The following is a 13,088-nucleotide window of genomic DNA, read 5'->3' on the forward strand; positions in this document are numbered from 1 at the left end:
GTCCTGGCTTCTTCAGGCTTGCTTGGGATGCAGGAGAGGCAAAGTGTGGGACAGCTTCTCTCAAGCATTGCAAGGAATTTATAGTGCGAGGGTCTGCTCATTCATTCATTCAACCAGGCTGCCTGTGTGTGCCAGGCACTGGATTAGGAACAGTGCACACCAGATAGAAAAGATTCCTGCTAGGGCTCCTGGGTGGCTTAGTCGGTTGAGCGTCCGACTTTGGCTCAGGTCATGATCTCACAGTTCATGAGTTTGAGCCCCGCATCGGGCTCTGTGCTGACAGCTCAGAGCCTGGAGCCTGCTTCAGATTCTATGTCTCTCTCTCTCTCTCTCTCTCTCTCTGCCCCTCTTCCACTCACTCTCTCTCTCAAAAATAAATAAAGACATTAAAAAAATTAAGAAAAAAAAAAAGAAAGAAAATATTCCTGCTTAGGTTTCATAGATGCCCGCCCCCCCCCCCCCCAACAAGGCACCTTCCTATAAGTAATTTCTCCCTGGATCTTGCCCTGAGAAAGCAGGCCTTAGTGTCTCCATTTTACAGATTAGAAAACTGAGGCTCAGGGAGGCAAAGCAATTTGCCCACATCATGCAGCCAGTCAGTGCCCGGTTCAAGCGGCTTCAAGTCCAACGCTTCTCCCACTGCCCACACTGTAGGATGCACACATTGGCCTTCTCATTGGAGCAAGCCCCTCCCCCTGATTCTCACCCCTTGCTGGGAGCTGTGTGTGCAGGGGGGCAGGGAGGTGCTGCACACACAGCAGCCCCCCACCCCCACCAACCAGAAGGCATTACTGTGGCAACCGTGCCCCAAACAGCAACCTTGTTTGGCCTCGTGATCCCACGTCCACACCTGCTGATGCTGTAATTTTCCACAGTGGGACCTTGAAAAGCCTCAAAGATGATAACAGCAGTTGCTGTTTTATTGTAAGTCTACTTTGTGCCATGTCCTTTATTCATTTTATCTTGAACTCTCTCAATCATCAGACAAGCCTCATTTCCCAGATGTGGAAACTGAGGCTCAGAGAGAACAAGTGACTTGACCAAGGGCGCACAGCTGGGATTTCAACCTACATCTGGGCTACCAAGGTCCACGTTCTTTCTACTTTACCATTGCGGCCTGGCTTTTTTCTTTCTCTTGTTGTCTGCTCTTCACTGCCTGCCAAACCCTCCCTTCTTGCCCTCCCACCTCCAGTCTTCCTGCTGTCGCACACAGTTGGGCATAGTCTGGCCCAATAAGTAAATGGAGGTCAGGAGCAGGACTTCTCAGTCTTGGCACTACTGGCATTTTGGGCTGGAGAATTCCCTACCGGTAGGAGGAAAGTGCTGTCCTGTGCATTTTAAGATATTTAATAACATCCCTGGTCTCTGTCCACTAGATGCCAATACCATCACGCCTCCCCTGGGGTGACGACAAAAAATATCTCCACACAAGGCCAGATGTTCCCTGGGGAGCAAAACAGCTCCCCAGTTGAGAACCACTGCTTGATAGGAATGCGGGGTCAGGGTCAAGTTGATTACAGCCTGTCTTGCCCATTAGACCATGAGCAGCTGGAGGGCAGGGAGAGTGAATTCTCGACACACCCTTACTGCAACGCCTGTAGCACGTAGCAAGTGCTGCTGGAGGCAGAATGAATGAACGGTTTCCATGGACATGGTATGTTTCAGGATGAGGGCCCGATGGCCTACGTTCCCATCCAGATCCTTCTGGCCTGCTCTGGGCCGGCCTGGGTCGTGCACCTTCTCCTATCTGGGCCTCCATCCCCTTCGTGATCTCTTCCATGAGGGTCATCACAGGCCCTGAAGGCCCTGGATGTCCGTGGTCTGGGAACTTCCATGTTCCACCTCACAGGCCCAGAGTCGTGGGGCTGAGGGGGCGCAGTCTGCCAGGCTGGAGATTACATATCCGCCCAGTCCTGAGTTTCTCCTTCATACCCTTACCCCTCAAGTCAAATCAATCACAGACAGACGAGCAAGGCCTGCACCAAACAGACCTGACGCAGGAGAGGTGGCTCCTTTTTTGGGTGTGTGTCTTAAAAGGAAAAACATGTAACCTCAAAGGTAACCAAATATCCAAATCGTGATGGCCAGCATCGCACACCCCAAATCCACCGATTCATGAGTTTAACAAAAAGCTTCTTTAGGATACACTATAAGGCCATTGAGAGGGAGAAAAGTCGCCTCTCATATGTCCAGGCCAGCCCGCAGGGCCCGCCCTCCTAGTATGTTCGTGCGCGCGCACACACACACACACACACACACACACACACACACTCAGCCGCTTACAAGGAGGCTCTGAGTTTTTAAAAGTAAACTCCACGGTTTCCGTCCTTGCCCTGGATTCAACTTTTGAAAAAAGGAACCGTTTTCCCGTTTTCCCTACAAATTCCCCCTCTCTCTGGTCCTCCCTCTGCCTCACTCCAGCTCACTCCAGCTCTCCCTCTAACCCCACCCCTGCCCTACACCCCACCCCCCAGCAGCTCCTCCCCTGCAATGTTGACTCCATCTGCAACCACACCCAGGGGCCCAGACCTCCTCTCAGGACGGGTCTTGGGGGAGGAGAGTAGCCAGGGGAGATGCCACAGCCCCCCTTCACCCAAAAGAATGGGTAGAACAGAGCTTTCTCAAGGAAGGAGGGTAGCAGTGAAGCTCCTGTCAAGGCCCACAGCACGGCCAAGAGGCCGCCTGGTGACAGCAGAGAGGATGACTCCTGTCTCCAGATGTTCCCACAGATAGATCCCCTTTCCCAGGGCAGCCCATCGGCCCTGTCACCTTTCCTGCTCCACTTACAAGTAGGTCTGTCCTCCATGCATTGTTTCCTCTCTGATTCTGGACCCTCTGCCTTGAACTTGACTTTCACTCCTACCCCCAGCTTCCACCCCTTCCTGTCTCCACTCCCAAGATGCTTAATGGTCCAGTCCAGGTGTGAATATACGGGCACCTGCCGGCCGGAGCCACGAGGCTGGCATTTCTCAGAGACAGAAACGTTATCAGGATCAGTGTCTTTCCAACTTTTTTGACCACAACCCGCAGTAAGAAATACATCACATAAACATCAAATTTGTATATATTGTGTGTATATGATACACACATACACACTTAGAGAGGACTGCGAAATATATAACAGAAATAGAAGCTTCCAGAAACAATACTTATTGTTACTGCATGAGAGGCACTATGAGATTATTCTTTCCTATGTCATTACACCCCCCTAAACTGCCGATGGACACATTCTATGCTACATGTCCCTACAGGAGTAGAGACAGACTGAAAGTGAGACTCCAAGCGGGGGCCCGTGGGCCTCCCCTGGCTCAGCTGAGGCCCTCCCAATGCCCAACAAGAAGGGGCTTGGGAGGGACCAGGTTCTAGAAGGCATCATGAAAAAATTCCACACAAAAAGTTAGGACACACAGTCTTTTACGGTTTTAGAATATTCTAAATCAGTAATCTCCTGAGCTTACAGTTTGTGACCCTAAGGGGGCCTAGAAACCGTAGAGGGGAGGAATTCAGGTTTCTGGTGCCTCCTGTGATCTGGGCAAGGACCTCTTCAAAGACCATGCAGCCAGTAAGTGGCTGAGTTGGGATGTGAACGCAGGTCTGCCTTGCCTGGCAGGCTTCCACCCTCACAGCTCTCCCCCACCAACTATCTTGGAGCTCTCTCTCTGACTGGGGAGTTGGACAATCTGTTCTGGGCATGTGGGGATGGAGGGTGCCCCACTCAGCATGCAGGGGTGTGGGTGAGAGGGGGCGCAGGGGTGAAATGTGTGCGTGGGTGTGAGAAGGGGCATGGAGTCAGGTGCGGCCCACACCAGACGGCACAGGGTCTCGCCACTCGAGCGCACAGAGACGCCTTGCAAATAACTAAGAATATTTCTGTCATTTCCCGCTCTGGATTCTTTACTCCTATATTGACCAGAGGGCTTTCAAATAATACAGAAAGAATCCTAACTTAAGTAGGATTTTCACGGACAATTCTAGGAAAAGAAAAATGTCTCCTGAATATTAAAATTAGTAGTCGTAATAATAGTGATACCAAATAGTTACTGAGGACTTGCCCCGTGGCAGGCACCGTGCTAAGTGCTTGTGTCATCACAGCTACCGTTAACTGAGGACCCGCTACGGGCCAGCACTGAGCACAGAGCCTGGCACCTAGGTGGCGCTCACTAGTTACCGGAGAATGAATGAAGGAACCAGGTGTTGCACGAGAAGCTGCACAGAAATACATCTAATTTAAACTCAAGCTCGATGTAACCTGAAACATGCCAGCATTTTCTTTGAGAGACATTTTCTTCCTTCTGATAATGCCTTCATCCGAAACTTTTTAAATCGGAGGGCTCTTTTCCTTCGGGGTAGAAACACCCCCCTCCTTCGGGTTTTCTCCCCCGTGGCCTCGGGGGTTTTCTCCCTGATGGCCCTTCCATTCCTGGGCAGTCTCTTCCAGGCTCAGTGACTGACACTGATCTACACCTCCTGAAACCACTGTGCCCAGGGGCACAGGCAATCCTATCGCCTCTTCTCCTTTGGCAACCCAGAGGCAAGGAAGGCACAAGAATAAGAGCCCAGACTTCCGAACTCTTAAATCAGGACAAGCAACTGACGAGGGCCTCAGAAAACCCGGGTTGGAGGAGTCCTGCCCTTCCGGTAAGTCATGGGTGACCTTTAGAAAGTCATCACATCTTTCTGGGTTCACTTTCTCTCCAATGTGTTTCCAAGGTCTGGGGTTCCCCTAGACTGTCAGATACCCACCCGCTTCAGTGTCTGGGACCTGAAACACCACACTAACCCGCTCAGCTTTGCATCTTCCTTTATTCCTGGCCACCACCCCCACATAACAGGGACATATGCACCTATCGGAATGCTGGGACCTGGGCTCCTCAGTGGTGAGACCCTAGAAGAATCCTATCACAACCCTGCTCAGGACTGCAAGGAGTAGAATGATGGGAAAGTTTGGGTTGGGTCCTGTCTCCCAAGAGGAGGCGAACCCCCGCCCCACAGTTTGCTCTGGCCTAGAACACAGGTTCATTCGACAACTGTCCACCCAACCCCAGGGATAGAAAGTCTCCACCATCACTGGCTTCAGAGGCAGAGGGACCCAGAGACAGCAAAACTGCCCATGGTCATGTGTCCTCATTTCCCCTCTTCTTCCTTGAGAGATGTCACTTCTTGGTGGCATGTTCAGAGCTCGTCTCCTTTGCTGGCAGCTCAGTGGCCCGGTTATGGGTTCTGCCAATCCCCCCCCTAGCTCTCCCATACCCGTCTGGGCACCCTGCGACTCCTGGGGCAGGCCAAGTGGCCAAGCAAGTGGGACCAATGGGTTCGCGCAGCCTCTGCTTGGGCACCTGCTGCGTACCTGACACGCTGCCCGTGTCACTTCGTTTATCCCCCAGCCATCCTGCCAAAGAGCCTCCCCTTTCCCTCTAGGTAGAACAGGCCAAGGCTCAGAAAGATGAAGCAACTTCTCCAGCTCAAAAGTAGCACAGGGCATCTGAACCCCCGACGCGAAAGCGGCTGCTCTGTCAACCGGGGCTCGTTCCGGACCCTACGGCTTGAAAACACACGGGAGTTTGGAGTAAAAGCTCCCTGTCCTCTGGTCCTGAATCTCGGGGGGAGGGGGGGCGGCAGACGAGAGCCCCTCCTCACGCGTTCGTTTGCCCCCTTCACGCGGAGTCTGCAACAGCCGGAAAGTTTGCTCAACTGCACCGCGCACGCAACGGTCGGGAGCCCCCGGCGCACGCCTCCTCGGAGGGGAGACCGAGGCAGCGCAGCCCCCCCAGCCGCGGCTCCGCTGCCGGCTCGCCGGGCGCCCCGGAAGGGAAGGAGACAGTTACCTCGAAGAGTTGGACTCCCTTCCGCGAGAACTTCAGTGCCGCGCACCTGGCGAGGCAGCCGGGGGCTCCTGGGGCCGCGAGGCCCGGGTCTCGCTGCGCAGCGGAGGGAGACGCTCTGCGCGCGCGCCGCGCACCCCTCCGCCTGCCGGCGTCCTGTCCGCGGGTCCCCTCAGGCGGTGGCCGCCGCGGCGGCGACTGGGTTGCGGAGTCCCGGCTGGCCGAGGGAAGGGCCACTGCAAGGTGCCCGGAGCCCCCGGCACCCGCGTCAGATGCCGGCCGGCGAGCGCGCGGAGAGAGAGACCTTGAGCGGCGTGGCGCGCGTCCTCAGCTCTGCGAGCCCCCTCTGGAGCGGCGGGGAGGTAGGTGGGCGGGCGGGCGGGCGGGCATGGCGCGCGGTGACACATACATAGGGGCGGGCGGGGGAGGGGAGGGAAACCCCACCCCCGCGGGACCCGAGGGGCGGCCGGCGGGGGAGGGGAGGGCGGAGGCGTCTGGAGCGCGCTGGACCCCGGCTCCGGACCGGCGCGCCGCTGGGGAAGCCGCCCGGGGCGCAGGGCGCGAGAGGAGCCGGCAGCTCCGGGGCCGGCGGGAGGCAGAGGCGCGGGAAGGGCTGCAATGCGGTCGGCGGCTCCGCAGAGGGGCCCCGGAGGACTGTGCCCGTGCCCGCACCCGCACCCGCGGTGGCCGGACGGGGCGCCCGGGCTCCCGGCGCGGGGTGTGCAGCCGACGCCCGGGGTAGGGGGGGCGGGGAGACGCGAGAGGGCAGGGCGCGCCCCCTGCTCCCCGGCCGCGATTTGGAAGGACCCTCGGGAGGAGCCGGCTGAAAGTTTTTGGGGATGGGGTGCGCCGGGATGGCAGGGAGGAGTGGGAGAGAAGGAGGTTAGGCGGCGGCGGGGAGGTGTGCCGGGGACCGGGAGCCTCGGGGCAAAAGGCTGAGGGTCTTCACAATCCCGGAGAGACCGAGGACATCTCCAACGAAGCAGGAGTTCTCCAGTACTTCTGTAGCTCCCGAGACCACCCTCCTTAAGAGTTTTGTTTCCAGGCAAGAGAGTAAAGGAACCAGCGGCGTTTGAACACCTTCTGTGAGCTAGCTGGTTAACATACATTCATATCTCACTTGATTTTCCCCAAACCCCGATGAGATAAATATTAGGATTCCCTCACCCCCAAAAGATGTGAAAACTGAGGCTCAGAGAGTGATGGAGTTGGTGGGGTCCGAATTCAAATCCACAGTCCTGCTCCCTCCGCTACACAAGCTGCTGGTTAGGCACAGAAATTTTGGGGGCCCCGGGCTGGGCTGGTGGCCTTCGGGGTCCTTATGGAGGGAGCTGGTGGTGCTTGACGCTAAGGTTTAGTGGCCTCGGTCGGTGTGGTAGAAGCCGCTTGACTCCCTCACTGGGCATGGACTGAAGAACAAGAAGTGGCATCTCTGTAGGCTGCCCATTACAGAGATAATAGACTCAGCCTTTTCTTGATCCAAAGGCACGGAAGTGGCTCCGTTTCCCCAGGGTGACAACTCTGGAATCGTGTGGGTATTTTGCTGGTCATCTCTGCTAGGGGGCAGGACTGGCCCTGGCCCAGCACATTCTCTTGTGTCTTCTCTGCTCAGGGCACTGACGCCTGGGGAGGGCGTGGCTCCCACTCTACCCACTGGTCCCCGGGAGTTGTGGCTGAGGTGTTCCACTGGTGGACACCTCTTGGCTTCACTCCTTTTCTGCCTGAGTCTGTTGGCTTCTCCCGGTCAGGTATCCAAGCTACAGAGCACCTTGGGCAGGGCTGGCTTGATAGTGATCAGAGCCCCTCAAGGGGAAATAGCATCTTGTTTCTCAGACAAAAAAGTGGGATGCAATCTTGTTACTGACTCCAATGCCTAGGCTAGTGGAAGTGACTCTTCCAGAAAAAAAAAAAAAAATCCTTAAAATTCCAACAGGAGGAGTCATGGGTTCTCATGCCAGGATTTGCCTGATACTCTAGGTGAGTACAAACCGCGCTCTCATCTGTAAAATGGGGTCATATCTGACTTACATCCCAGGGTTAGTGAAGGACAGTTCGATTCAAGGACAAATATTAATTCGGTAATTAATCTTTGTAATGAAGGGAGCGAATGCTTCTTGATCATCTAGTCTTGTAATGAGGCAGGGAAACATACAATGGGCACCGATTACGTGCCCACTGCTTGATACAGCAGCCTTTCAGGTGGATATTACTCCCATTTTATGCACTAAGAAACTGAGACTCACAGGCCACCCAGGTAGTGAATGAGTGTGGGTTGGCATAACTCCACACTGCTGCCCCTACAGGCTACAGAAAACCCAGGATGATTGAGAAGTGCTTGGACAATTCTAAAGACCATGTTCAGAAAATCAAAGGACATCAAGGTCAGAAAGCCCTCTGTGGCATATGGATGCTCCCCTGTTCAATGCAGAGTCTGTTCCTTGTGTGGTATTTCTGATGCTGGTCACTCTTGCTCTGCTCAGATACTTTAATATTTGCTTAATGCCTTTTCCAGGCTGCCTGACCCTATCTGCTGTGGTGGGCAACCTTTAACCTCTGGCTGTCCAAGCGTGGTGTCAGCTGGGGGCTTATTCGAAATGCAAAAATCGAAATGGAAAATGCCAAAGGCTTGCTCCAGACCTTCTGACTCAGAATCTGCATTTTAATAAGATCCCCCAGGTGTTTTATATGCCTTCTGAAGTTTAAGGGCCACTGTGCTGGTATCATTCAGCAGGTTCTACTCATTCAATCGCAAAATTACCAGCCGAGAGGATCTCAGAGCCCGGAAGGGCTCTTAGGGAACGTTGAGGACCGTGTCCTGACCGACTGGAACATTTACTCCACGTGAATATTGCCATGGATTTCACTCTCTTCTGAGGCCATGTCCCATTTTCATGTGATTCTAGTATTTAGGCAGCTCTTAGATTTCACAGAAGCACCTACTGGTCCCCATCACTATGGTTGAGAAATGAACATAACAGGCTCTTGGCCCTGGCCCCCAGACCTCCTTCCACATGGTGGATGTTTTTGCGTTTGTAACCAGTGATTTCACTGTTCTCACCCTCCCTCTCTTCTCCTTTAGGGCTGGGCTTTCTCACTTCACACTGTCCTTCCTCATCTCTCTCCATCAGTGGACTCCACCTACTCCCACCAATCTTCTCCCAGCAGGTCTGGACTTTCCTTGTCCTGTGTCAAGACCTAAACACAGACCTGTTAGTGTGCTCAACCCAGGGGAGAGCTCACCTCCTCTGATGGGGTACTATGCTTCTGTTAATGCAGCCTACATTTATGTGCTTTTCTGGCAGTGTCATCGTGGCTCATTTTGAGCCTGCAGCTGACTGAGATCCCCTTTCCACATGTACTACTATGGCCCAGTGTCTTCCCTGGTATAATGGGTTGTTCTAATCCAAGTGTGGGACTTTATCTTTGCTTCTCCTAAAAATTTCCCTAATAAGTTAAGCTCACCACTCCTGACCATCTTGGATCCTATTTCTTTCTTTCTTTTTTTTTTTTTTAAATATAATTTATTGTCAAATTGGCTTACATACAACAGCCAGTGCTCATCCCAACAAGTGCCCTCCTCAACCTGGATCTTATTTCTATCAGTTTGTTTGCTGTTGTTCTTAGCAGCAGCTTTTCTACAAAGCTGACTAGTGTCCCGCTTTTGTGTCTTCCCTTATCCTGGGGCTGAGTTCTAGAGCAGGCAGGATGCCATGCCCCATATTGCAATTATAATGGCTGTGTAATGCGTCAACCCAAACCTTAGTGTCATGGCTCCATAAGGCAATTATAGGATGCCATGCTCCATACCGCAATTATAATGGCGGTGTAATGCATCAACCCAAACATTAGTGGCTTAAAACAATGATTGTTCATGGTTTCTGTGTGTCAGGACTTTGGGAGAAATATGGCCAGGCAGTTCTGCCTTGGGTTATCTCATGGGGTTGCAGTCGGATGTCAGCTGAAGGCTTGACTGGGGCTTGAGGGTCCAGGTCTAAGGCGGCTGGCAAGTCGGTGTTGGCTGTTGGCCAGTGGCCCCAGCTCTTCTCCTTCTGGCCTGCCAGTGGAGCTGCCTCATGGCATGGCACCCGGCTTCTGCCACAGCAAGTGACACAGGAGGCCGAGTGGACGCTGCAGTGGTCTGATGTCCTAGCTTTGGAAGTCACGCACTGCCACGTCCGCCATAGTCTATTGGTCACACGGGACCTGCCCTGAATTAGTGTGTGAGGGGACATACAAAGGTGTGAATACCAGGGGTTGGGGATTGCTGGGAAGCCTCTTGGAGGTTGGCTTCTACATTCCGGTAGACTGGCTCTTAGAGGACGGCCAGTCTCCCAGTCCACCTAAATGTGGCATCGAGACTGCTTGTTTCTGTCCCTTACGTGGGGACGCCACGCATGTACTTTGCTAAGTCCCAGCGTAGGGTGTTTGCAGAATTCCTCCGAAGCATCTTTCCAATATCCCTATACGAGCAAGCAGTCTAGCCTGTTCTCTGGGACAACACCTCTGCCCCCATCTCTGCAGGACAGCCTTCATCATCCTGCTCCTGATGGTGCCACCAGAGATCATTGAGTTGCTGAGCTCTGTCACACTTTTGGTTGATATTGAAACTTGTGGACAGTTAAAACCATCAGGTTCCCTGTGTGTGCAGTAACACTGGAAGTGAATCCCAGTTCTGGCACAGAGAATGAGGGCAAGTTTCTTAACCTCTCTGGGTTTCTTTCTTTTTCTTTCTTTCTTTCTTTCTTTCTTTCTTTCTTTCTTTCTTTCTTTCTTTCTTTCTTTCTCTCTCTCTCTCTCTCTCTCTCTCTCTCTCTCTCTCTCTTTCTTTCTTTCTTTCTTTCTCTCTTTCTTTCTCTCTTTCTTTCTCTCTTTCTCTCTGTTTATTTTTGAGAGTGAGATAGAGGACCAGCAGGGGAGGGGCAGAGAGAGAGAGGGAGACACAGAATGTGAAGGAGGCTCCAGGCTCTGAGCTGTGAGCACAGAGCCCGATGTGGGGCTCAAACCCACAAACTGTGAGATCGTGACCTGAGCCGAAGTCAGGTGCTTAACCGACTGAGCCACCCAGGCACCCCTGGGGTTTCTCATCGGTGTAACGGAATTGTGTGGAATTGTAGGATTTGAATTAAGTGATGTCAGCACCTACGCAGTGATCTGGCTCCAGGAGCAAGATGGTGAAATTTCTTCCCTTTCTTCCCCGCTACAGTTTGATGCCCCTGAGTAAGTGTGTGCTGCTCTCTGGGTTTGTAAAAGAAACTAAAATCCTCACCTCCTTGGAGTGTGGCAATGATAAATACTATAGGCAATGTGTGTAGAGAGATTGCGATCATTTCTGGAAGCAAAGGGCCACAGAATTAGGATATAGAAAAGCCTTCTCGGGGCGCCTGGGTGGCGCAGTCGGTTAAGCGTCCGACTTCAGCCAGGTCACGATCTCGCGGCCCGTGAGTTCGAGCCCCGCGTCGGGCTCTGGGCCGATGGCTCGGAGCCTGGAGCCTGTTTCCGATTCTGTGTCTCCCTCTCTCTCTGCCCCTCCCCCGTTCATGCTCTGTCTCTCTCTGTCCCAAAAATAAATTAAAAAACGTTGAAAAAAAAAAATTAAAAAAAAAAAAAGAAAAGCCTTCTCATTGCAGACCGAGGCGAGGGAGTGGTCTTCTGAGAATTAGTAGAACATTCAAAAAGTGCTGTCTTATTCCTTTATACTGTTCAAGTGACAAACTCAGAGGAAAGTGTTCTAATAATAAAGAACATGGGGTAAGTTAATGAAACACTTACAATTCCCCACAGGTCCGTATGGAATAATGACGTTCAGTAACACAAAAGTGCTGTGTCACTTAAGACAAAGAAATTGAAGGGCACGTTTAAGGAAACACTCAGTTCTTGAAGACTAAGTTTGATTCCCCCCCCCCCCTGAATTTATAGCGGATTCTATTTTCAGTGAAACCCTGCCATTTATAAAAGAGGAAATTATGGCAGCGTTTTACTCATGACTCACTAGTGTTTTTATCATTGAGACTACGCGGGGGACGACACTGGGGGGGGCGGGGGGGACCGTGTTGGTGTACAGAATCAGCATCAGCCGCACACCTGGGGTCAGAGGAGAGGTAGAAGGATCCTTCCCCCCCGATGGCCTCAGCCCCTGCAGCTCCTAGAAGCCTGCTCACCTTCTCTGTCCCCAACCCTGAATCCTAAGGGACTCCCTCCCACACCTGGAGCCCATCTCTTTCTCTTATTCTTGCCACTGGGGTCTTTTGGGACTGCCTGCCCAGCCCTTCTTGTCACATTGTGCTTGATGATTTTATTTTCTTTCCTTGATAGACATCGGATCATTCCGAAGTTTGATGCAAACTTCATCCGCATGTTTTGCCCATTACAGTAGAGATAGCAAAATACATGCCTATTAAATGAACAAATATGGCATCCCACAGTCACTTGCTAGAGATGAAATGTAAGAGGTACAGAAAACGTCTCCATAGTTTGAAAATCATCTGTTAAAACACGGGCATGGCTTTTCCCCAGGAAACCTGGCACTTATTTGATGCAAAATCCTGGGGAATAGTTATCTTGACATGTTAGCTGTTGCTGTTGATCTGGGTTTTTTTTTTTTTTTTTAGGTTTATTTATTTATTTTGAGAGAGACAGAGCTAGCACGAGTGGGGGAGGGGCGGGGAGAGAGGGAAAGAGAATCCCAAGCAGAGAACCCCTCCCTCCCTCTCTCACCTCCCCCTCCCTTCCTCCCTTCCTCCCTTCCTCTGTCCCTTCTGTCTCCCTCCCTTCCCTCTTTCCTTCCTTTTCTTTTATCGTGGTAAAATACGCATATACCTTTATTATTGTGGTAAAATATACATAACACAAAGTCAATCATTTTAACCATTTTAAGTGTGTAGTTCAGTGGCATGAAATACATTCACAGTGTTCTACAATCATCACCACCATTTGTCTCCAGAGTCTTTTCATCTCTCCAGACTGAGACTCTGCATCCCTTAAACACTAACTCCCCATCCCCTGACCCCCTCAGCCTCTGGCAACCACCATTTGACTTCCTGTCTCCATGAATTTAACTACTCTAGGTACTTGACATAAGTGGAATCATACAGTATTTATGTGCTTTATTGACTGGCTTATTCACGTAGCATAATGTCGTCAAGGTTCATACAAATTAGAGCGTGTGTTGGAATTGTCTTTATTTTGCAGTAACATTTGTTGAGCACTTACTATGTGCCAGACCCTGTGCTAAGTGCTTCATTAAGCCTCAGACTCTATGAAGTCTCA

The 13,088-nt window shown here is 52.1% G+C and overlaps 1 protein-coding gene and 1 long non-coding RNA gene across 9 annotated transcripts in view; one reads left to right on the forward strand and one right to left on the reverse strand.

The window, feature by feature from the left end:
* ACAN (aggrecan) overlaps nucleotides 1-5,995 on the reverse strand; it is a 67,340-nt gene extending 61,345 nt beyond the window's left edge. For all 7 annotated transcript variants that reach the window (XM_058736621.1, XM_058736619.1, XM_058736618.1 and 4 more), the window contains exon 1: nucleotides 5,826-5,995. The gene's annotated coding sequence lies outside the window, so the exon portion shown is untranslated. The remainder of the gene's footprint in view (nucleotides 1-5,825) is intronic.
* A 17-nt stretch (nucleotides 5,996-6,012) lies between these two features.
* Nucleotides 6,013-13,088, forward strand: part of LOC131516048 (uncharacterized) — a 139,423-nt gene continuing 132,347 nt past the window's right edge. For both annotated transcript variants that reach the window (XR_009263825.1, XR_009263826.1), the window contains exon 1: nucleotides 6,013-6,184. This is a non-coding gene — a long non-coding RNA (uncharacterized LOC131516048). The remainder of the gene's footprint in view (nucleotides 6,185-13,088) is intronic.

Source organism: Neofelis nebulosa, chromosome 7 (genome assembly GCF_028018385.1).
Source record: "Neofelis nebulosa isolate mNeoNeb1 chromosome 7, mNeoNeb1.pri, whole genome shotgun sequence".
NCBI classification, from domain to species: domain Eukaryota; kingdom Metazoa; phylum Chordata; class Mammalia; order Carnivora; family Felidae; genus Neofelis; species Neofelis nebulosa.